This window comes from Camellia sinensis, chromosome 9, assembly GCF_055761805.1.
Source record: "Camellia sinensis isolate YWXY chromosome 9, ASM5576180v1, whole genome shotgun sequence".
Taxonomy (NCBI): Eukaryota; Viridiplantae; Streptophyta; class Magnoliopsida; order Ericales; family Theaceae; genus Camellia; species Camellia sinensis.
In genome coordinates, this window is record NC_138969.1 from 98,785,650 (window position 1) to 98,808,940 (window position 23,291).

The 23,291-nt window shown below is 41.4% G+C and overlaps 1 pseudogene; it reads right to left on the reverse strand.

Annotated features, from left to right (window-relative positions):
• LOC114272232 (uncharacterized) overlaps positions 1–23,291 on the reverse strand; it is a 45,504-nt pseudogene that overhangs the window by 14,234 nt on the left and 7,979 nt on the right.

Below are 23,291 nucleotides of genomic sequence, written 5' to 3' on the forward strand. Positions count from 1 at the left end.
TCAAATTCAAAGACAAATAGAACTATTGTGTCCTGATGTACCATATATAAAAAATAAAATAAAATAAAAAAATAAAAGGCCATGCTAACGAGAGCCCTATGAGCTGTCATTAAGGTGGAGATCATGCCGAAATAGTTATGGGTCCCAATATATTTTTCACATATCCCTACTAGAGTAAATATGGCATGCCAGTGGTAGCCTAGAAAAAAAAAAAAAAAAAAACAAAAAAACATAACAAGGCAATGTATCTCTATGTTTGACATGAAAACAAGAACAACACTTAGCCATCACATTTATACATATTATCTCCGTGAAGCCACTCTCTGACAGTGAATAGGTCCAAGCATTCCTCTAAAGATGTGGCATCCCCTTGAATTTCAACAGTTAGATCCATCATATTTTCATACTGATTTGAAACATTATTGCATTTTGAACAAATCACCTGGGAAATGAGATAGAAAAAAAAAGGAATTAACACATTCAGGAAAAAGGTGTGGAAATAGAGGTTCTCCCTTGAAAATTGTTGAAGATATACCCCAAGGAGGGAGGAGGAAAAGAGGAAAGACTACTAATATATATATATATATATATACCAAAAGTGAAGGAAAGAAAAACTTATCACAAACCTGAAACCTCTTTAAAGCAATTGTAAGAATGTTTGGGGCCCTTCGAACAGTAAGATGCTTCCATGCCATGACATACTCATTGCATCTGCAAAGAGATTGGCATATTCTGATCTTAATACCATTGATTCAGTGGTGTTTACAGCAGAACATTTGCAGCAATATGTTTACAAGTAATCATTTATATTAATAATTATTACTACATTAGTGGAAAAATCAAACCCCCACAATAGGATGTCATTGAACTGGTCCTTCTTCACTAGGCAAAGGAGTTGGCATCAGTAAAGGTTCAAATTCAAAGACAAATAGAACTATTGTGTCCTGATGTACCATATATAAAAAATAAAATAACATAAAAAAATAAAAGGCCATGCTAACGAGAGCCCTATCAGTTATCATTAAGGTGGAGATCATGCCGAAATAGTTATGGGTCCCAATATATTTTTCACATATCCCTACTAGAGTAACTATAGCATACCAGTGGTAGCCTACAAAAAAAAAAAAAAAAACATAACAAGGCAATGTATCTCTATGTTTGACATGAAAACAAGGACAACCCTTACCCATCACATTTATACATATTATCTCCGTGAAGCCGCTCTCTGACAGTGAATAGGTCCAAGCATTCCTCTAAAGATGTGGCATCCCCTTGAATTTCAACAGTTAGATCCATCATATTTTCATACTGATTTGAAACATTATTGCATTTTGAACAAATCACCTGGGAAATAAGAGAGAAAAAAAAAAGGAATTAACACATTCAGGAAAAAGGTGTGGAAATAGAGGTTCTCCCTTGAAAATTGTTGAAGATATACCCCAAGGAGGGAGGAGGAAAAGAGGAAAGACTACGAATATATATATATATATATACCAAAAGTGAAGGAAAGAAAAACTTATCACAAACCTGAAACCTTTTTATAGCAATTGTAAGAATGTTTGGGGCCCTTCGAACAGTAAGACGCTTCCATGCCATGACATACTCATTGCATCTGCAAAGAGATTGACATATTCTGATCTTAATACCATTGATTCAGTGGTGTTTACAGCAAAACATTTGCAGCAATATGTTTACAAGTAATCATTTATTTTAATAATTATTACTACATTAGTGGAAAAATCAAACCCCCACAATGGGATATCATTGAACTGGTCCTTCTTCACTAGGCAAAAGAGTTGGCATCAGTAAAGGTTCAAATTCAAAGACAAATAGAACTATTGTGTCCTGATGTACCATATATAAAAAATAAAATAAAATAAAAAAATAAAAGGCCATGCTAACGAGAGCCCTATGAGCTGTCATTAAGGTGGAGATCATGTCGAAATAGTTATGGGTCCCAATATATTTTTCACATATCCCTACTAGAGTAAATATTGCATACCAATGGTAGCCTACAAAAAAAAAAAAAAAAAAAAAAAAAAAAAAAACATAACAAGGCAATGTATCTCTATGTTTGACATGAAAACAAGAACAACCCTTAGCCATCACATTTATACATATTATCTCCGTGAAGCCGCTCTCTGACGGTGAATAGGTCCAAGCATTCCTCTAAAGATGTGGCATCGCCTTGAATTTCAACAGTTAGATCCATCATATTTTCATACTGATTTGAAACATTATTGCATTTTGAACAAATCACCTGGGAAATAAGAGAGAAAAAAAAGGAATTAACACATTCAGGACACAATCAAAGAAAAATGGTTATAGCTAGATGCAAAAACTATTGTCATACTGATTTGAAACATTATTGCATTTTGAACAAATCACCTGGGAAATAAGAGAGAGAAAAAAAGTGTAACGCCCTCAAAAAAAATAACATTAAACCCAACAAATAAGACATGCATTAATACTCAAAAGTTCCACATTCTTTTATTCATTAGAGTTCCATTACATGGGTATTACATGTTAATACCAAAACAAAATGCCTTACGGGCTTACAGCTTTCCAAGTCAACACTTGGTTACAACAAAAGAGTACTAACTCATACACATTAAGCCCGTGGCTTGAAGTTACATGTAATACATCAAAAGTAAAACGACAACATTATGTCCGCCTCAAGCCTCCCAAGCTATGTCCTTGGAGGTGGCATGCTTCCTGCACCTGAAAATGATGTTCCCATATAGGGTGAGCCACAGCCCAGTAGAAATACACTAAACCTACCATGGACAATGACTAAAACATTAGCAATTGATAGATGGCTAACACTTATACAATCACATAAATCACATATTTATTTCATACGACTTAAGAGTCCAAGTTACCTTTCATTTTCCCTTTTTCAACAGATAAGCATGTCAGCTCTATCATCATTTCAACAGATAAGTATAAAAACTATATCCCACATTTAGATAAGCATACAAGCTATATCCACATTCTACAACAGATATGTATAACCACAATATCCACAGATAAGCATATAAGCTATATCCACACATCACAAAGATAAGCATATAAGCTCTATCTTCACTTCTTTAGATAAGCATATGAGCTGTATCTACGGAGTTCATCCCCTATCTTCTCCCAACACTATCCGGTTTAGAGGTACATCCCCTATCTTCCCCTAAACCGCGGAGTACATCCCCTATCTCCTCCTCTACACATAACATATACAAACACAATGGTTCTATATACAATCACTCACTACATATTGTTAATGGATTCTATCAACCGTCAAATTCCATGACACATTTCATTGATTAGTTTCAGTTTGCCTAATCATCATGCATTGTCTACAACAATTACGACTATCCTCCACCGATAGCCCAAAGCAGTTATTTCTAAACAGAAAATAAATGCACAATGGATATTCAATCAACATTTCATTTCCTCATTCTTCTCAATTAATTATCCCAATTAATTAAACAATGTAATTAGGTCAATTCCCATAATTAACATTTCAACCCTTAGGTTCCATTTTCATCAATGATTTAACATTCATTCCATTTGTCTATGCCAAACATGCATCTAGGTTTATTATGAATAAAACCCCAACTTTTGTAAAATTGCACAAAAGCCCCAAACTTTTACCAAATTACCAAACCAACCCCAACATCTCAAAATACCAAAATTTAAAGACAAAATCCATAGAGAGGAGTAGGATATCCCTACCTCAAAGTTTAAGCCCAAAAGGAGATGAAGACTCGAAGACCAACGTGCTCCAAATCCAAACTTTTTCAGATTAAATCAAAGCTCTCAACGCCCTCTATCTTTTTAACAAAGGCCCTAAGCTAGATTAACACCCTAGGGAGATCAATTCTTAGAGAGAATATAAGTGTAGAGAGAGAGGGTCTCGGATTTAGGTTTTGGATCAAAAAGAAAGTGAAAAAGTGAAGTTCAAATCGCTACTGTCCGCTGTTATAAAACACGCTCGCTCGAGCGAAGACTTGGTCGCTCGAGCGACCAGACACAGAAACTCTCGCTCGAGCCAAGAATCCCTCGCTCGAGCCAAAAACTCAAAAGTGCGCTCGAGCGAAAGAATTGCTCGCTCGAGCCAACAACTCAAACCCTCAGGTCTGCAACCAGAAGCACGCTCGAGCGACCAACTCCTCGCTCGAGCGAAGAACAAACCAGACCGCTCGAGCCAAGAAAGGCAACTCTCAGGTCCAGAACCAGACGCAACAATCGCTCGAGCGAAGCCACTCTGGCTCGACCCACCAGACACAACTCAACGCTCCCTCGAGCGACCAACTCCTCGCTCGAGCGAAGGTCCAAAAATCTGGGCAGCAACACTAGGCTCCCTAACACAACCAACCTGTAACAAACCTGCCCAACACATCCTATAACTCAATACGAAGTAAAAAGGATGCAAACAAGATAATAAACAACTACCAACATCCACGGACACATGTCCGGATCACTGTACAACAAGGGTAAACCCGGGATCGCTATAACCTCCCCCCCTTAAAGAATTTCGTCCCCGAAATTAAGCACAAGTTTTCAAAAACAGGTTTTCTTCCATTTTAAACAATGTTACATTTGAACATTCAACAATTTGACCCATTACCGGCCATCCCCTCCATTTAACAAGAGGTATCATACAATATGTAAACAACATATGTACTTTCAACATGCATCAACATTATGCACTATCTTTCCAATTTCAACAATATATTCAACATGTACAATGTTACATTCAACTTCCATATGAGGCAAGTTCCCAAAACATATTTCCAATAAACCAAACATTTTCAATGTTTCACAACTTAAGATATATACAAAAGCTCTTTAGTTCAACAAAACGCAAAATTTTAAATACAAGATCACATATCAACAAACAAGTCCGGATATTTCTCTCGGACTTCCAACTCACGTTTCCAAGTGGCTTCCTCCACTCCGTGATGTTTCCACAAGACTTTCACCAAAGGAATGGTCTTGCCACGCAGGACCTGGTCCCGCCTATCCAAGACCCGAACCGGTCTCTCCTCATACGAGGCATCCTCATCTACCTCTAAATCGGTCCAATCCAACACATGTGATGGATCTGGCTCATACTGCCGAAGCATACTCACATGAAACACATCATGTACTCCGGACAACTGCGGCGGCAAGGCTAACCGATAAGCAACCTCACCAATCCTCTCAAGGATCTCAAAAGGACCAATAAACCGAGGGGATAACTTCCCACTCTTCCCAAATCTCATCAGACCTCGCCTAGGTGATATCTTCAGAAAGACATGATCACCTACCTCAAACGCCAAAGGTCTCCTCCTACGGTCAGCATAAGATTTCTACCGACTCTGGGCTGTAACAAGCCTTCTACGGATAAGCTCAACTTTCTCCGTCGTCTCCCTAACCAACTCCGGACCCAACAAAGGTGCATCACCCACCTCGGCCCAACAAACTGGAGACCTACACGGTCGGCCATACAAGGCCTGAAACGGTGCCATACCGATGCTAGACTGAAAACTGTTGTTGTAGGCAAACTCTACCAATGGTAAGTGCCTCTCCCACGTCCCACTGAAATCCAGGACACAACCCCGAAGCATATCCTCGAGGATCTGAATAGTACGCTCGGACTGTCCGTCAGTCTGAGGATGATAAGCCGTACTAAAGGTCAACTTAGTGCCCAAGGCACTCTGCAAACTTTGCCACAACCTAGCAGTAAAACGAGGATCTCTATCTGAGATGATCGTCACTGGGACCCCGTGCAATCTCACTACGTCCCGAATATACAAGTCGGCTAGATGATCCACCGAATCTCTCACGCGCATAGGAATAAAGTGCGCCGACTTAGTCAACTGGTCTACAACCACCCAAATAGCATCACTACCCCGCTGAGTCCTCGGAAGACCTACAACGAAGTCCATAGTGACATGCTCCCACTTCCACTCGGCAATAGGCAAGGGTTGCAACAAACCCGCTGGCCTCTGATGCTCGGCCTTCACTTGCTGGCAAGTAAGGCACTTCGATACAAAAACCGCCACATCTCTCTTCATACCCCGCCACCAAAACTGGCGACCCAAATCCTGATACATCTTAGTACCTCCCGGATGCACCGCAAGGCGCGAATGATGAAACTCTCGGAGTACTTCCTCTCGGCAAGACTCCGGTACAAACAAACGGTCTCGGTATCTCACACTCAGGTCGGGATACACCGTCAAACCCTTCTCAACTATCCCACTGGAGATCTTCTCTCGGAGGGATTCTACCTCAAGGTCACCTCTCTGTGCCTCTAACACTCTAGTCACAAGTGTAGGCTGCACAACAACAGAAAACAAGGCCGCAGCCTCAACAGATTCGCCCAAAAGCAAAACAAACTCACCAAGTGCTCCCAACATCTCCCATTCTCTGATGGCTATACCAGCTACATCACTAATGGTCTTCCTACTAAGGGCATCGGCCACAACATTGGCCTTTCCCGGATGATAGTGCAACTCAAAATCATAATCCTCGATGAACTCCATCCACCTCCTCTACCTCAAATTCAAGTCTCTCTGGGTAAACAGATACTTCAAACTCTTGTGGTCCGAGAATACCTCGAACCTCTCACCATAAAGGTAGTGCCTCCAGATTTTCAAGGCAAAGATCACTGCTGCTAACTCTAGGTCGTGTGTAGGGTAGTTCTTCTCGTGTATTTTCAACTGACGTGAGCCATAAGCTACCACTTTCCACTCTTGCATCAACACACAACGCAAACCCTCTCGTGAGGCATCACAATAAACCGCATAACCCGACCCTCTCTCCGGAATAATCAAAACCGGAGCGGTGGTCAATCTAGCCTTCAACTCTTGGAACGACTTTTCACAAGTCTCACTCCATACAAACTTGACCCCTTTCCACGTCAATCTAGTCAACGGCGAAGCTAGCCTGGAGAAATCTTTCTCAAACCGACGGTAATACCCAGCTAATCCCAGAAAACTGCGGATCTCAAACACACTCTTAGGCTGTGCCCAATCTTGCACTGCCTCAACCTTAGATGTATCAACAGACACCCCTTCCCCGGATACCACGTGGCCTAAGAATTTGACTTCCCTCAGCCAGAACTCACACTTCCCAAACTTGGCATACAGCCTATGGGCTCTAAGCAACTCAAGCACCACTCTCAAGTGTTCCTCGTGCTCCTCCTCTGAAGGCGAATAAATAAGGATGTCGTCCACAAAGACGACCACAAATCGGTCTAAGAACTCCCGGAAAATCCGGTTCATCAAGTCCATAAAGACTGCCGGTGCATTGGTAAGCCCAAATGGCATCACCAGAAACTCATAATGGCCATACCGCGTACGGAATGCCGTTTTCGGAATATCCTCTTCCCTGACCCTCAACTGGTGGTAACCCGATCTCAAGTCTATTTTAGAGAAACAACGGGAACCCTTCAACTGGTCAAACAAATCATCTATACGGGGCATAGGGTATTTATTCTTAACCGTAGCCCGATTCAACTTCCGGTAGTCAATACACAATCTCAAGGCACCATCTTTTTTTTTAACAAAGAGGGCCGGCGCTCCCCACGGCGAAACACTAGGGCGAACAAAGCCCTTATCTAGCAATTCCTGGAGTTGAACTTTCAACTCAACCAACTCTGCTGGAGCAAAACGGTAAGGTGCCATAGAAATTGGCGCCGTACTTGGCACTAAATCAATAGAAAACTCTATCTCTCAGTGAGGTGGCAGACTAACAAGATCTTCGAGAAAGACATCCGAATACTCACAAACCACCCCCGGCAACACAATCTGAGTCTCAACACACTCACTACTCTCAAAGCTAGCAAGTAGACCACTAAGCTCACTTCGCCCTCGCGAATCATACCCCGGTGGCAAAACACTACCAACCCGGTCTCCCAAGAAATGGAACCACTCCCTGCTCAAGGTACATAACGTGACCCTCTGGCGGTAGCAATCGATAACAGCCCGGTATGACGATAACCAGTCCATACCCAAAATAACATCAAAACCCTTCATAGGCATGACAACAAACGGAAAAGGAAGCCTATAGTCGGCGACCTCTATATCACATCCTCTAACACCCTGTTTCAGGATCAACTCACCACCCAAAGGCGATACCACACAAATAGGAGATGCTAACTGTGCTAAGTCCAATTCCAAAACCGATGCAAATGCAGCAGATACAAAAGAATGAGATGCACCCGTGTCTATCAACACATTAGCAACCAAGTTGCAAAACAGAAAAGTACCTCTCACTACTGATGGAGCCGGTACTAAATCCTGCGCGGTAACAGCATACACGCGCCCCGTAGGCCCCTGGTCTACCTGCTCACCTCTCGGAGCAAAAGACTGCTGCACAGTCTGGGATGACGAAGCTCCCGGATTGGCCCTCGAGGCCTGCACAGACTGAGCTGGCTGAAAACCCTGCGTCTGCCTAGAACCAGACGCTCCCGAAGTGGCACTCAACTGCGGGCAAAACCTCTTCATGTGCCCAGGCTGTCCACACTAATAACAAGTCAAGGGCTGCCCCCTGCCCAAACTCTGACTCTGCGGTCTAGCTGAAGAAGAAGCAGCTCTCTGACCCCCACCCTTTTGCGGGCAAACAGAAACCTTGTGACCCAGCTGGCCACACTTGTAACAGGTGAATTCCCCTTGACCACCTCTCCCGGAGCCTGCACTCGGCACTGGGAAGGTCGATCTAGCAACACCACCCAGCGACTGCTGAGGGTTAGAACCCCTCTGCCTCCTGTCATTACCCTGGCCATCTTGGCTCCTCTTGGAGCCTCTCTGCCCCTCATCCTCCACCTGCATCATAATTTCCATATGAGCTGCAGCGTCCACTAGGTGTCTATACTCTCGGATGTATGACCCACCAACCCTCAACTTGAGGCCCCGCCTCAACTTCCGCTCAAACTCATAGCAACGGCGTTCCTCAGACGCCACCAGTTCAGGTGCAAACCTGGACAGACTGGTAAAAGTAGCCTCAAACTCGGCCACTGACAAGCCCTGCTGATTAAGCCGGCTAAACTGATCCCTCAGCTTCTCCCTAGCTACTGCAGACAAAAACCTCTCCTGAAAAGCATTCACAAACGCCTCCCAAGTACCACCAACACGAGCCTTCTCGTACTTCCACCATTGACCCGCATCTCCCTTCAGTTGGAAGGATGCCAAGGTCACTTTCAGTGCTCCGTCCTCGATGCCAAGCATCTCGAACGTCTTACTCATTTGTTCTAGCCACTCATCAGCCTTCAGTGGCTCCTTCGGATCCCCGACAAACTCATCCGGATTAGACCAGAAGAACTCCCTCTTCAAGAAAGAAGGCCCTGCCTCAGTTGCCTGATTCCCAGCTCTAAGAATACCCAAAGCTCCTGCTATCTCTCTGGCCAAGGCACCCATGGCCTGCTGACCCACTGGCTCGGCCACATTGGCCTGGCCAACACCCTCCTGTACTGCCGGAATCTCACCCTGTAACGGTGCTTCCTGCCTCGCAGGTCTATCACACCTAGCACCTCTTCCACGTCCTGACATCCTAATAAAGGTAACACAGAACATTAGCACATTCATAAATGTGCTGAAACTAAACACTCACGTCCTAATGCATGGACAACTGTAATTCACTCCACGTAAGCATATAAACACATAAGCACTTACGAATTTCATTTCCGGATAATGATAGTCCCGAGGCGTTACTTGAGTTCCGGTTAGAAACAGCATTGATCAAGTGCTTTTCCAACAAGACTCCCAGAAACCCAAGGATCCAATCAACATCCTAGAAATTAAATCCCATACCTACATAGTCACACAAGCATGTTATCAAGTAAACACATAGCATATGCTACTACATCTAAGTCTCTATCAAGCGAGACAAACACATTGTGATCCTAATCACTTCCCACGTACCCAAAGTATTCGAACCCGGTACGCTCTGATACCAAGTTGTAACGCCCTCAAAAAAAAAACATTAAACCCAACAAATAAGACATGCATTAATACTCAAAAGTTCCACATTCTTTTATTCATTAGAGTTCCATTACATGGGTATTACATGTTAACACCAAAACAAAATGCCTTACGGGCTTACAGCTTTCCAAGTCAACACTTGGTTACAACAAAAGAGTACTAACTCATACACATTAAGCCCGTGGCTTGAAGTTACATGTAATACATCAAAAGTAAAACGACAACATTATGTCCGCCTCAAGCCTCCCAAGCTATGTCCTTGGAGGTGGCATGCTTCCTGCACCTGAAAATGATGTTCCCATATAGGGTGAGCCACAGCCCAGTAGAAATACACTAAACCAACCATGGACAATGACTAAAACATTAGCAATTGATAGATGGCTAACACTTATACAATCACATAAATCACATATTTATGTCATACGACTTAAGAGTCCAAGTTTTTTTTTTTTTGGGTAAGTAAGTCATAAAATAAAGACAATGAAATTTACAAGTTTACAAGGGGCATACCCCAGGCATACCCTACAACAAATAAATAAACGAATACATAACCAAAATAACCTACCACTGCACCCCTAAGATTGGGGGAGATCCACAAGAACAACAGAAAAAACAAAGTAACCCAACTTTGCCCATATATCCTTTTGTCCCCAAGTAACCCCTACCATCAGAGATAATAGACGGAAACTTGGGATGGATATATGGGCAAAGATACAAACAAACACCAAAAAACTTAAAAGCCACAACAAGCAAACTCACAAAGCAACAACCCTCAAGACAAATCAAAAATGATAACCAACCACATTCGCCCCCAGTCTCTACCGTAGATCAACACATGGAATCCAGTAAGCATCCCACTCCTCACTGCCGTGACATCCTAGCCACTCAACAAAAGCCATGACGGAGGAAAAAATCTACCCCATGAGAAATCCCGACAGAGTCACATGAAGCTAGCACGATCAGTAACCATAAGCAACGGTCTAGTGAGTCGAAGTGACAACGGTAGCCCCATAGCAACAAACCGATACATAGCCAAAAAATAACCTGAGATCAATCATCACATCCCCCAGTCCCTTCCTTGGTAGATCACAAGCCTCAAACCCCACGGCAGTGTGCCCTTCACTCCATGTCAGGCGTGGCAATACGACCAATTAGGATGGGTCACATGAAGACAAGAAGCAACCGTAACCGGTAGCTATCCTCCCGCTCATCTCCCAGTCTCTAACTCGGCTAGTCATCGAACCACTATTCCCCATAGCAGTGACCCCTCAATCACTCTTGGCGGAGATGGCTCAAAACTAACCTCATATCGAGTCACATGAGGATCACACGATCAATCATCAAGATAAAATCGACTATACATAATCCGCTGCAAAGTGACTAAAAAGAAAATAAAAACCAGCTACTCAAATTTTCCTCGTGAAAAGGCACCCCACTTGACGGTGTAAAAACCCGGGCCACAAAATATTAAGCCCACACATGGTCATCAAAGACCCATAATCAAAAACCCACTAAAAGAAACGGCAAGAATAAGCCCACTGTCTTCGCCAAAAAACCAAGCCACGGATAGTCCACACAAAAGAAAACCGTGGGCCCAACTATTATTTATAACCCAAACGGCCACCACAAGCACATGGGCCAACGTCATTTGCTCCCACACGTGGCCCACCTACTACAACACCAAGCCCCAATCTAGGCAGCCGAAGCTTAAGTCCACCAAAATATATATCTATAATATATATATATATATAAAGTTGATATAGCTTTACCTCACCCAACAACAGCACCATGTGAAAGTTGATGTACATAACACCTAATCATGAACTGACCAGTTACCTTTTGGTCTGCCCCCAACCAAAACCGTGGGCTAAAAGTACACCCACGTGGATATCAACTTATTTTCAACCAACCTGTGTCGTAGGCGGGAAGCTTGAAAACAAGACACACTGTACGACGCAGGACACCCAAAAAGCAAGTATCCCATCAGCGCACGGCGAGGAAGCTTCAGCAACCACGCAACACTAATATCAAGAACCACGCGCTTAGCAGACCACCGCCAGTGCATCAGCGACGCCGGCAGATGTGAACCAGAACGCTAGCACCAAAGAACACGACCAAACACCATGCCAGAAACCACAGAACCAGAGTAGGAACACAGCTCTGTCGGCAATAAACACCGGCGTAAGCAGACATGAAGTCATCATATCAGACATTTTCATCTTCAATCTCTCGCCATCTTCAAACCCGGTACATTACACCACTGGACAAAGCCGGAAACCAGCCCAAACCAATCCATGAACACCAGCAACCAAGAAACCATAATGCACCATCAGCGCAACATATAACCACAACACTGCTGGTATAAACTGCGAGGCAACCAATCACTACTGAAACGAACTCCTTAATGCACAAGAAATCATTTCCAGCAGTCATGACGCCAGGAGCCAAAACCATTAGAAAACTCCGTAGAACATACCATCCCATATACCACCAATAAATAAACAAACCCAGAGTCGGCTGCCTCAGTCACGGCGCCAGAAAAAAACCAGCACCGCCAGCAACACAACATCACCTTCGGCACACAACATACCGAGTGTACAGAAGAAGTCACGCCCAGCTTACACCTCATCCCCGACGACGGCGGCTAAACCGAAACTGGATAACAAATGTAGCTGGGAAACCAAAATCAACAACAACCAGGCCTGTAGCATCACCTCCCTTGGAAAACCGGAGAAAAGAAACCACCACAGATCCACCGGAAAAGCCCGTCGCCCAGTGACGAACAACCAGGCCTTCGCTGAAACAGAACCAGCACCCAGGATAGACACCCAGCGTTGGTGACACCCCACCATCAAACAAAACAACCTGGGACCCAGCCCACACTCCTGGACGAAGTGGAAACAAAAGCACCTCTTAGCCAAACCATTGTCGGAGTAGTTTAGAACCCCAAACCGCAACCAAATCCTCCTTCTAGGTATGAACCCGCAGAATAGCACTAAAGTGCGTACTCACGTGAGACTACCGGAGTAGACCGAGGCAGCAACACACCGCACAATCACGCCGGCGAGCACAACGCCGGAAGAGAACATAACTAGAGCAGAATATATCACGAGGGGGCCCTTGTCACTCCAAGCAATACACTTCGGAAAGAGACAACTCAGGCCAGTTGGAATAAACTCATCGAAAAAACACCATAAAATAAATTAAAATTCAACACCATAGACACTATAAAACATGATCAGAGACCAACAACCTCACTCACACACAAAGTCAAGGGTGGAGGATCTAACAAACTGGCCGAGACAGACCAGATACCAGGAGAAAACCCATGGGGGGAGCTTTCTCTCTCTAGAATGTAGAGAGAGAGGCTCTGCTTTCTTCCCCTTTTTTAAGAGTCCAAGTTACCTTTCATTTTCCCTTTTTCAACAGATAAGCATGTCAGCTCTATCATCATTTCAACAGATAAGTATAAAAACTATATCCCACATTCAGATAAGCATACAAGCTATATCCACATTCTACAACAGATTTGTATAACCACAATATCCACAGATAAGCATATAAGCTATATCCACACATCACAAAGATAAGCATATAAGCTCTATCTTCACTTCTTTAGATAAGCATATGAGCTGTATCTACGGAGTTCATCCCCTATCTTCTCCCAACACTATCCGGTTTAGAGGTACATCCCCTATCTTCCCCTAAACCGCGGAGTACATCCCCTATCTCCTCCTCTACACATAACGTATACAAACACAATGGTTCTATATACAATCACTCACTACATATTGTTAATGTATTCTATCAACCGTCAAATTCCATGACACATTTCATTGATTAGTTTTAGTTTGCCTAATCATCATGCATTGTCTACAACAATCACGACTATCCTCCACCGATAGCCCAAAGCAGTTATTTCTAAACAGAAAATAAATGCACAATGGATATTCAATCAACATTTCATTTCCTCATTCTTCTCAATTAATTATCCCAATTAATTAAACAATGTAATTAGGTCAATTCCCGTAATTAACATTTCAACCCTTAGGTCCCATTTTCATCAATGATTTAACATTCATTCCATTTCTCTATGCCAAACATGCATCTAGGTTTATTATGAATAAAACCCCAACTTTTGTAAAATTGCACAAAAGCCCCAAACTTTTACCAAATTACCAAACCAACCCCAACATCTCAAAATACCAAAATTTAAAGACAAAATCCATAGAGAGGAGTAGGATATCCCTACCTCAAAGTTTAAGCCCAAAAGGAGATGAAGACTCGAAGACCAACGTGCTCCAAATCCAAACTTTTTCAGATTAAATCAAAGCTCTCAACGCCCTCTATCTTTTTAACAAAGGCCCTAGGCTAGATTAACACCCTAGGGAGATCAATTCTTAGAGAGAATATAAGTGTAGAGAGAGAGGGTCTCGAATTTAGGTTTTGGATCAAAAAGAAAGTGAAAAAGTGAAGTTCAAATCGCTACTGTCCGCTGTTATAAAACACGCTCGCTCGAGCGAAGACTTGGTCGCTCGAGCAACCAGACACAGAAACTCTCGCTCGAGCCAAGAATCCCTCGCTCGAGCCAAAAACTCAAAAGTGCACTCGAGCGAAAGAATTGCTCGCTCGAGCCAACAACTCAAACCCTCAGGTCTGCAACCAGAAGCACGCTCGAGCGACCAACTCCTCGCTCGAGCGAAGAACAAACCAGACCGCTCGAGCCAAGAAAATCTCGCTCGAGCCAAGAAAGGCAACTCTCAGGTCCAGAACCAGACGCAACACTCGCTCGAGCGAAGCCACTCTGGCTCGACCCACCAGACACAACTCAACGCTCGCTCGAGCGACCAACTCCTCGCTCGAGCGAAGGTCCAAAAATCTGGGCAGCAACACTAGGCTCCCAAACACAACCAACCTGTAACAAACCTGCCCAACACATCCTATAACTCAATACGAAGTAAAAAGGATGCAAACAAGATAATAAACAACTACCAACATCCACGGACACATGTCCGGATCACTGTACAACAAGGGTAAACCCGGGATCGCTATAAAAAGGAATTAACACATTTAGGACAGAATCAAAGAAAAATGGTTAGAGCTAGATGCAAAAACTATAGGGCACACAACGTTATGTGGGTGTTTGGGAAGTGGGTTTTTATGTAGGTTTTTTTAGTTGTAGGATATTATTGGATAAAATTTTTTTTGGTGTTTGGGAAGATAGTTGGGTTTTTTTGTGGTTGGATGTGATGTTTCTGAGAGAAAAAGTGAAATGATTATGGGGTTGGATGTGATATTTTGTTTGGATTTGTTTTTTTTTTTTGGTTTTGTAAAAATTGTCATTTAGTGAAAAAAATCAAAAAAAACCCAAACCCAAAACTTGCCAAACACCACCTATAAAACAACAAATTCACCTCAAGTCTAAGTGTGACGGGTTATAACATTTGAGGCACAACCACAAAGTGAATTGTCACTCCTCGAGGCTTGCCTTATGTTATGATCTGAACAACTACACCAGCTTCCAGTAAGCAATTAAAATTCTTTTCCCTCATATTTTTATTGATTTATTTCAAATAACATTCTATTTATAACTATGCAGCACATTCAAAGTTTTTAAAGCCCATTCAACTGTTATTTGACACCAGGAATTGCTAGATAAACTTCAATCAGTGATGCAGAAAATAATTCCTTAGAAAGTCAAGGGACAACAAAGTCACATATGACTGAAAGAAAAAGGAAATGACATTATCATGATGGATATGCTGGAATCATAAAATAATTATGTTAAGAATCTACCACCTGCATGCTCAACCAGAGTAGAAACAAGAATGGGTACATCTTAGATACTTGCAAGTCAACAGAATGTCAGAATCTATAACGGTGCATTTCACATATTAATATCAAAACCTCAGTGTAATTGCAAGCTACCTGAGATTGGAGATGACCCCCAAATATATGTTGAATAAGGGTTGTTTCTTGAGTGCTAGGATGAAGGGCCTTCTCTCCGCCAAATTGATCTAGGCACACTGATTGCATAGTATCGATAGCAAACCTGCAAAATGAATGAACTTAAGGCTCCATTTGTTTTGACGTAAAATGTTTTTGTCTAAAAAATTTAACTCATTTTCCGTTGTTCAGTTGAACAAAAAACAAGTAAAATATTTTTGAAGGAAAATATTTTTGCATCATTTTCTCAAAAATGACTTACCTTTAAAAATTTCGCAAGTCAAGTTTTACAAAGTTAACTCTCACTCACTACCTTTTCGACATGTTTAGCCTATTCAAATAAGTATCTTAGCTCACTAAAAAATCATAAATGACACTTTATTGGATCAAAATTTCTCTTTTAGGCACTAAAATGTTTTTGTTTCAAGTGTCAACCAAACGCCGAAAACCAAAAAGAAAAATATTTTTTCTATGTAAAATCAATTTACAAGAAAAATATTTTTTTGTGAAAATATTTTACGTTGAAACAAATGGAGGCTAAATCAAAATGAAACGTGTAAAATTTGTTATTGAAATCAGTAAAACTTTATCATATTAAACCAACACTGGCCATCAAATACACGAGGGTTCATGATAAAGTTTTCTTTATAGATAGAGACAAACTATGTTAAACTAGGAGTAAAGCAAGTAATAGGACCTCATGAACTCATGCGCATCCTCTTGTTTTCCATAGCCAAGGTCACCACCAATATTAGGTAACCGCGAGAGAATATTAATTGGTGAAAAGGGATGCCGACTTTCACTCGACCTTTCGACATGGGTTTGAAATTCACAAAGGAAGCACCAATCATTCCGTCTACCTGAGCAACAAGAAACAACAAATAAAAAAGTGAGAAATTGTTTGATCATCCGTAAAATATAGGCCATAAAAAGTTCTGGTTTGCATTTACATTTTTTCCGATGGCCTTTCTCCAACAAATAGGCAACAAGGGGCCGAGTGTACACAAGACATTGTAGAACCACATTAGCAAAGCAGCTGCACAAATACAATTACAATATAGCACATTGTGAGTTAAAACTGGATACTTAAGCATGTGCACTTTATGCAATTGAAGCTCTCAAGCTAGTGAAACCATCTGAACAATAAGTTTAGAACAAATAATGGAATGGTAAACACAAACCTGTTTCCACAATTAAGAAGCCCACATGGAGGAAATCCTCACTTGTCCCAATTAAATAGTTCCACAAAATCCTCATAGAGGAAAAGAATCTGAAATGTTACTGCACATTACTGGTGTCCTTCCCAACCAAAAGGCATACTAAAATATAGGAATATAAAGATCAATAAAAAGGAAATTATTTACCTCTTTGGACTGTTTGGTAATATTAACGGTTCCACTGGAAGGAACCAGTGTAACTGCACTAGAATCTCTCCGTCCATGCTGCATATATGCAGACTGCATTGATTTTACCTGCCCAGATAATTGAAAGTCCTTGCATTTTGTCTTATGCCCAGATTTCCAATGGGAAGTTTGGCAAGCTCCGGAGCTAGGATAAAGGAAGAAAGATTTAAAACATTAAAAACTTGTATGAAATATATAAAGGCAAACCTAGCAACAAGTCACGTACAAGAAAGCAAGAAAGCAAGAATACAAGATCAAACTCTTATGACAAAGAAGTGGGAATTAAGACGAAGCAGAAATACATAAAACCATAGGTTAATTACAAGAGATCCTGAGGTTGATGCCAAGAACAGAAAATAATACAGGAAACTTAAATAGGAATAAATAAAAACAGAAAGTGCTGCCAAATAAGCTTATAGCAATTACCTCTTGAACAAAAAAACAAAAGCAAGACACACACTGAAATTTCTTCCGTGGGAGTCACTTCTCAGGGTGTGTTAATGAAGGAACAAGAAAAGGTCCACATAAAAAAGAAATGTCTACCTAGAAGGATCAAAATGATTAAGGTCCTTATTCAGACTAGTTGCAGATGATTGCTGACCAACCTAAAACTTCTAACTAGCAGCGTTTTTTTTTTTGTTTTTTTGATAAGTTCATCTAATCCAATATCAAATCCATACTATTACTTCAATAGTAAACAGTTATCGAGAATGGTTCTGTCCTCACTGTTCATCAAATTTTATAAAGCAAAATTTAATGTTTGAGGAAGAAAGGCACTTTAAACCTTTGGCAAAATATCACCGACAGTTGTACAAATAACATCAGTTATTTAAAGCCAGTAGTTTCCTTTTAAGGACATCCTGCCACATGAAAAAGGCTTGTCTCTTCAATTTGAAAGAAGCCAACTGGATTGGGACACAATGATAAATCCAGGTTTTCAAATTAACCAGCTGAGCTGCTTAATAAGTAGCCAATCTGACTCTTGAAGGTGAGGGTAGAGCTTATCAACAGCTATGGCATGCTTTTAGGACATTAACTGAAACATAAACTTTAAACTTATTGACAAGTATAGCTACTACTGTACTGCCTACATCATCACTTCTATTCAATATATACTTTGAAAATGAATTTATTTATTTTTTCTCAAGTAACTCACACAGTGTATCTAGAAAATGTTTTGCACCAAATTACCATAGCACAAAATCTAAAACCGTGGTTGGCAATCAAATTAAACAAATCAAAAAATAATTGTCGCCAACACATAAAATTCCCATCAAACTATAACTTACAGCTATGTACTTTAATACTTCTCTCATATCTTTGCCTTCTTTATAAAGGATGCATCTTCCTTTCTATCTCCATTTCGTTCAATTTACCTCTTTTTAGAACAGAAAAGAGAAATAAACATAAAAAAGAACCATACTTTAATAAAGAACGGAATAGTAATAGATCATGATGCTCTTTCCAAAACCTTCCACTCTTTAATCCTAGGAAACGAGATACTATGTCATCTGGAAAAAGGGGAGTGCCTGGCTTTTCTGATGCAGCCTTCACCTATCATTGTACAAAAAAGTTTATAGTTAAAATTTTAAATAAAATTACCACAACAGTTTTAAGATTCAATATATGATATTTCTAAATCTTCATTGAAGCAACATTTACATTTAAGGACTGCTTGATAGATGTTAAGGGGGCATACCATGATACTACCAATGGAAAGGATTATAATTTTTTAGACTTCTGTGCAATGAGTTAGCATTTCAAAATTAAGGTTCTATGGATTTTTCAATCCATGCCAATGTGCATACATGGATTGCTTCAACTAAGAGTTCAGCTTACTATAATTCTTTTTTAAATTGAATTTTTTAAATGAAAAACACCAATGCTTAAGACTCATGTCATGCATCCTAGACCTATATGTTAGGAAGTTAAAAATGGGAAAACCAGGCTTTCACTATTTAAACACTATTTGAAATAAGGAGGGATAGGAGAACAACAGTCACACAAATCATAGCTTTAAGATGATTCCCAAGTTGACCACTCTTTCAAAAATCCAAAGCTACAAAAGTACTAACCAACCAAGTGGAACTCTTTCATCAAGCATACAAAACTTACTTTGTCCCTTATCAGAAGTAACACTACAATCCTAACAAGTACATCTTCTATCCTTAGTCCTTCTTTAGGAACACCATCTGCAGCAAAATAATGAGGAGAACAACAAATTAATAGCAGACAAAAAAGAAGAGAGAGAGAGAGAGAGAGAGAGAGAGGTCATAAAAGATGTCGAAAGAGCAGCAGAAAAACTAACTAGAATAAATAATCACCTGAAAAGGTTGGTGAGTCAGTAATATCCTCAGCAATGTGTGTCAAGAAAAGAGTCCCATATCTGGACAACAAAAATTAACCATAAATGAATGCACCCTACTGTTACAAAATTGCAAATAAATAAATAAATAATAATAATAAAAAATATGAAAGATTTCGATTAACAAAAATGCTGTAGTCACATTTTAGCAGCACTACAAGTCACTAATCAAGAAGATTCCAAATATTAAGAAGATATTATTATAGCGATCCCGGGTTTACCCTTGTTGTACAGTGATCCGGACATGTGTCCGTGGATGTTGGTTGTTGTTTATTATCTTGTTTGCATCCTCTTTACTTCATATTTGAGTTATAGGATGTGTTGGGCAGGTTTGTTACAGGTTGGTTGTGTTTGGGAGCCTAGTGTTGCTGCCCAGATTTTTGGCCATTCGCTCGAGCGAGGCGTTGGTCGCTCGAGCGAGAGTTGAGTTCGTGTCTGGTGGGTCGAGCCAGAGTGGCTTCGCTCGAGCGAGAGCTTGCTCCTGGTTCTGGACCTGAGAGGTGTGTTTCTTGGCTCGAGCGAGCTTTTCTTGGCTCGAGCGGTCTGGTTTGTTCTTCGCTCGAGCGAGAGGTCTGTCGCTCGAGCGTGCTTCTGGTTGCAGACCTGAAGGTTTGAGTTGTTGGCTCGAGCGAGCATGCTTTCGCTCGAGCGCACTTTTGAGTTTTTGGCTCGAGCGAGAGTCCCTTGGCTCGAGCGAGAGTTTCTGTGTCTGGTCGCTCGAGCGACCAAGTCTTCGCTCGAGCGAGAGTGTTTTATATCAGCGGACAATAGCGTTTTGAAACATCACTTTTTCACTTTCTTTTTTATCCAAAACCTAGATCCGAGACACCCTCTCTCTACACTTATATTCTCTCTAAGAATTGATCTCCCTAGAGTGTGAATCTAGCCTAGGGCCTTTGTTAAAAAGATAGAGGGCATTGAGAGCTTTGTTTTAATCTGAAAAAGTTTGGATTTGGAACACGTTGGTCTTCGAGTCTTCATCTCCTTTTTGGCTTAAACTTCGAGGTAGGGATATCCTACTCTTCTCTATGGATTTTGTCTTTAAATTTTGGTATTTTGAGAAGTTGGGGTTGGTTTGGTAATTTGGTAAAAGTTTGGGGCTTTTGTGCAATTTTACAAAAGTTGGGGTTTTATTCATAATAAACCTAGATGCATGTTTGGCATAGAGAAATGGAATGAATGTTAAGTCATTGATGAAAATGGGACCTAAGGGTTGAAATGTTAATTATGGGAATTGACCTAATTACATTGTTTAATTAATTGGGATAATTAATTGTGAGGAATGAGGAAATGAAATGTTGATTGAATATCCATTGTGCATTTATTTTCTGTTTAGAAATAACTGCTTTGGGCTATCGGTAGAGGATAGTCGTGATTGTTGTAGACAATGCATGATGATTAGGCAAACGGAAACTAATCAATGGAATGTGTCATAGAATTTGATGGTTGATAGAATACATTAATTATATGTATTGTGTGATTGTGATGGTATATAGAACCAATGTGTTTGTATACATTATGTGTAGAGGAGGAGATGGGGGATGTACTCCGCGGTTTAGGGGAAGATGGGGGATGTACCTCTAAACCGGATAGTATTGGGAGAAGATAGGGGATGAACTCCGTAGATACAGCTCATATGCTTGTCTAGAAAAGTGAAGATAGAGCTTATATGCTTATCTTTGTGATGTGTGGATATAGCTTATATGCTTATCTGTGGATATAGTGGTTATACATATCTGTTGTAGAATGTGGATATAGCTTATATGCTTATCTGAATGTGGGATATAGTTTTTATACTTATCTGTTGAAATGATGATAGAGCTGACATGCTTATCTGTTGAAAAAGGGAAAATGAAAGGAAACTTGGACTCGTAAGTCGTATGACATAAATATGTGATTTATGTGATTGCATCAATGTTGGCCATCTATCAATTGCTAATATTTTAGTCATTGTTCATGGTTGGTTTAGTGTATTTCTACTGGGCTGTGGCTCACCCTATATGGGAACATCATTTTCAGGTACAGGAAGCATGCCACCTCCAAGGACATAGCTGGGAGGCTAGAGGCGGACATACTTTTGTCGCTTAACTTTTGTTGTATTACATGTAACTTCAAGCCAAGGGCTTAATGTGTATGAGTTAGTACTCTTTTGTTGTAACCAAGTGTTAACTTGGAAAGCTGTAAGCCCGTAGGGCATTTTGTTTTGATGTTAACATGTAATACCCATGTAATGGAACTCTAATGAATAAAAGAATGTTGTTAGTTTATATGTAAATGCATGTCTTATCTGATGGGTTTTATGTTGTTATTTTGAGGGCGTTACAACTTGGTATCAGAGCGTACCGGGTTCGAATACTTTGGGTACGTGGGAAGTGATTAGGATCACAATGGGTTTGTCTCGCTTGATAGAGACTTAGATGTAGTATCATATGCTATGTGCTTAATTGATAACATGCTTATATGACTATGTAGGTATGGGATTTAATTTCTAGTATGTTGATTCGATCCTTGGGTTTCTGGGAGTCTTGTTGGAAAAGCACTTGATCAATGCTATTTCTAACCGGAACTCTAGTAACGCCTCGGAACTATCATTATCCGGAAATGAAATTCATAAGTGCTTATGTGTTTATGTGTTTACGTGGAGTGAATTACAGTTGTCCATGCATTAGGACGTGAGTGTTTAGTTTCAGCACATTTGTGAATGTGCTAATGTTCTGTGTTACCTTTATTAGGATGTCAGGACGAGGAAGAGGTGCTAGGCGAGGTAGACCTGCGAGGTAGGAAGCACCGTTACAGGGTGAGATTCCGGCAGTGCAGGAGGGAGTTGGTCACGCTAATGTGGCTGAGCCAGTGGGTCAGCAGGCCATGGGTGCCTTGGCCAGAGAGATAGCAGGAGCTTTGGGTATTCTTAGAGCTGGGAATCAGGCAGCTGAGGCAGGGCCTTCTTTCTTGAAGAGGGAGTTTTTCCGGTCTAATCCGGATGAGTTTGTCGGGGATCCGAAAGAGCCACTGAAGGCTGATGAGTGGCTAGAGCAAATGAGTAAGACGCTCGAGATGCTTGGCATCGAGGACGGAGCGCTGAAAGTGACCTTGGCATCCTTCCAACTGAAGGGAGATGCGGGTCAATGGTGGAAGTACGAGAAGGCTCGTGTTGGTGGTACTTGGGAGGCGTTTGTGAATGCTTTTCAGGAAAGGTTTTTGTCTGCAGCAGCTAAGGAGAAGCTGAGGGATCAGTTTGGCCGGCTTAATCAGCAGGGCTTGTCAGTGGCCGAGTTTGAGGCTACTTTTACTAGTCTGTCCAGGTTCGCACCTGAACTGGTGGCGTCTGAGGAACGCCGTTGCTATGAGTTTGAGCGGAAGTTGAGGCGGGGCCTCAAGTTGAGGGTTGGTGGGTCTTATATCCGGGAGTATAGACACCTAGTGGACGCTGCAGCTCATATGGAGCTCATGATGCAGGAGGAGGATGAGGGGCAGAGAGGCTCCAAGAGGAGCCAAGATGGTCAGGGTGATGGCAGGAGGCAGAGGGGTCCTAACCCTCAGCAGTTGCAGGGTGGTGTTGCTAGATCGACCTTCCCAGTGCCGAGTACAGGCTCCGGGAGAGGTGGTCAGGGGGAT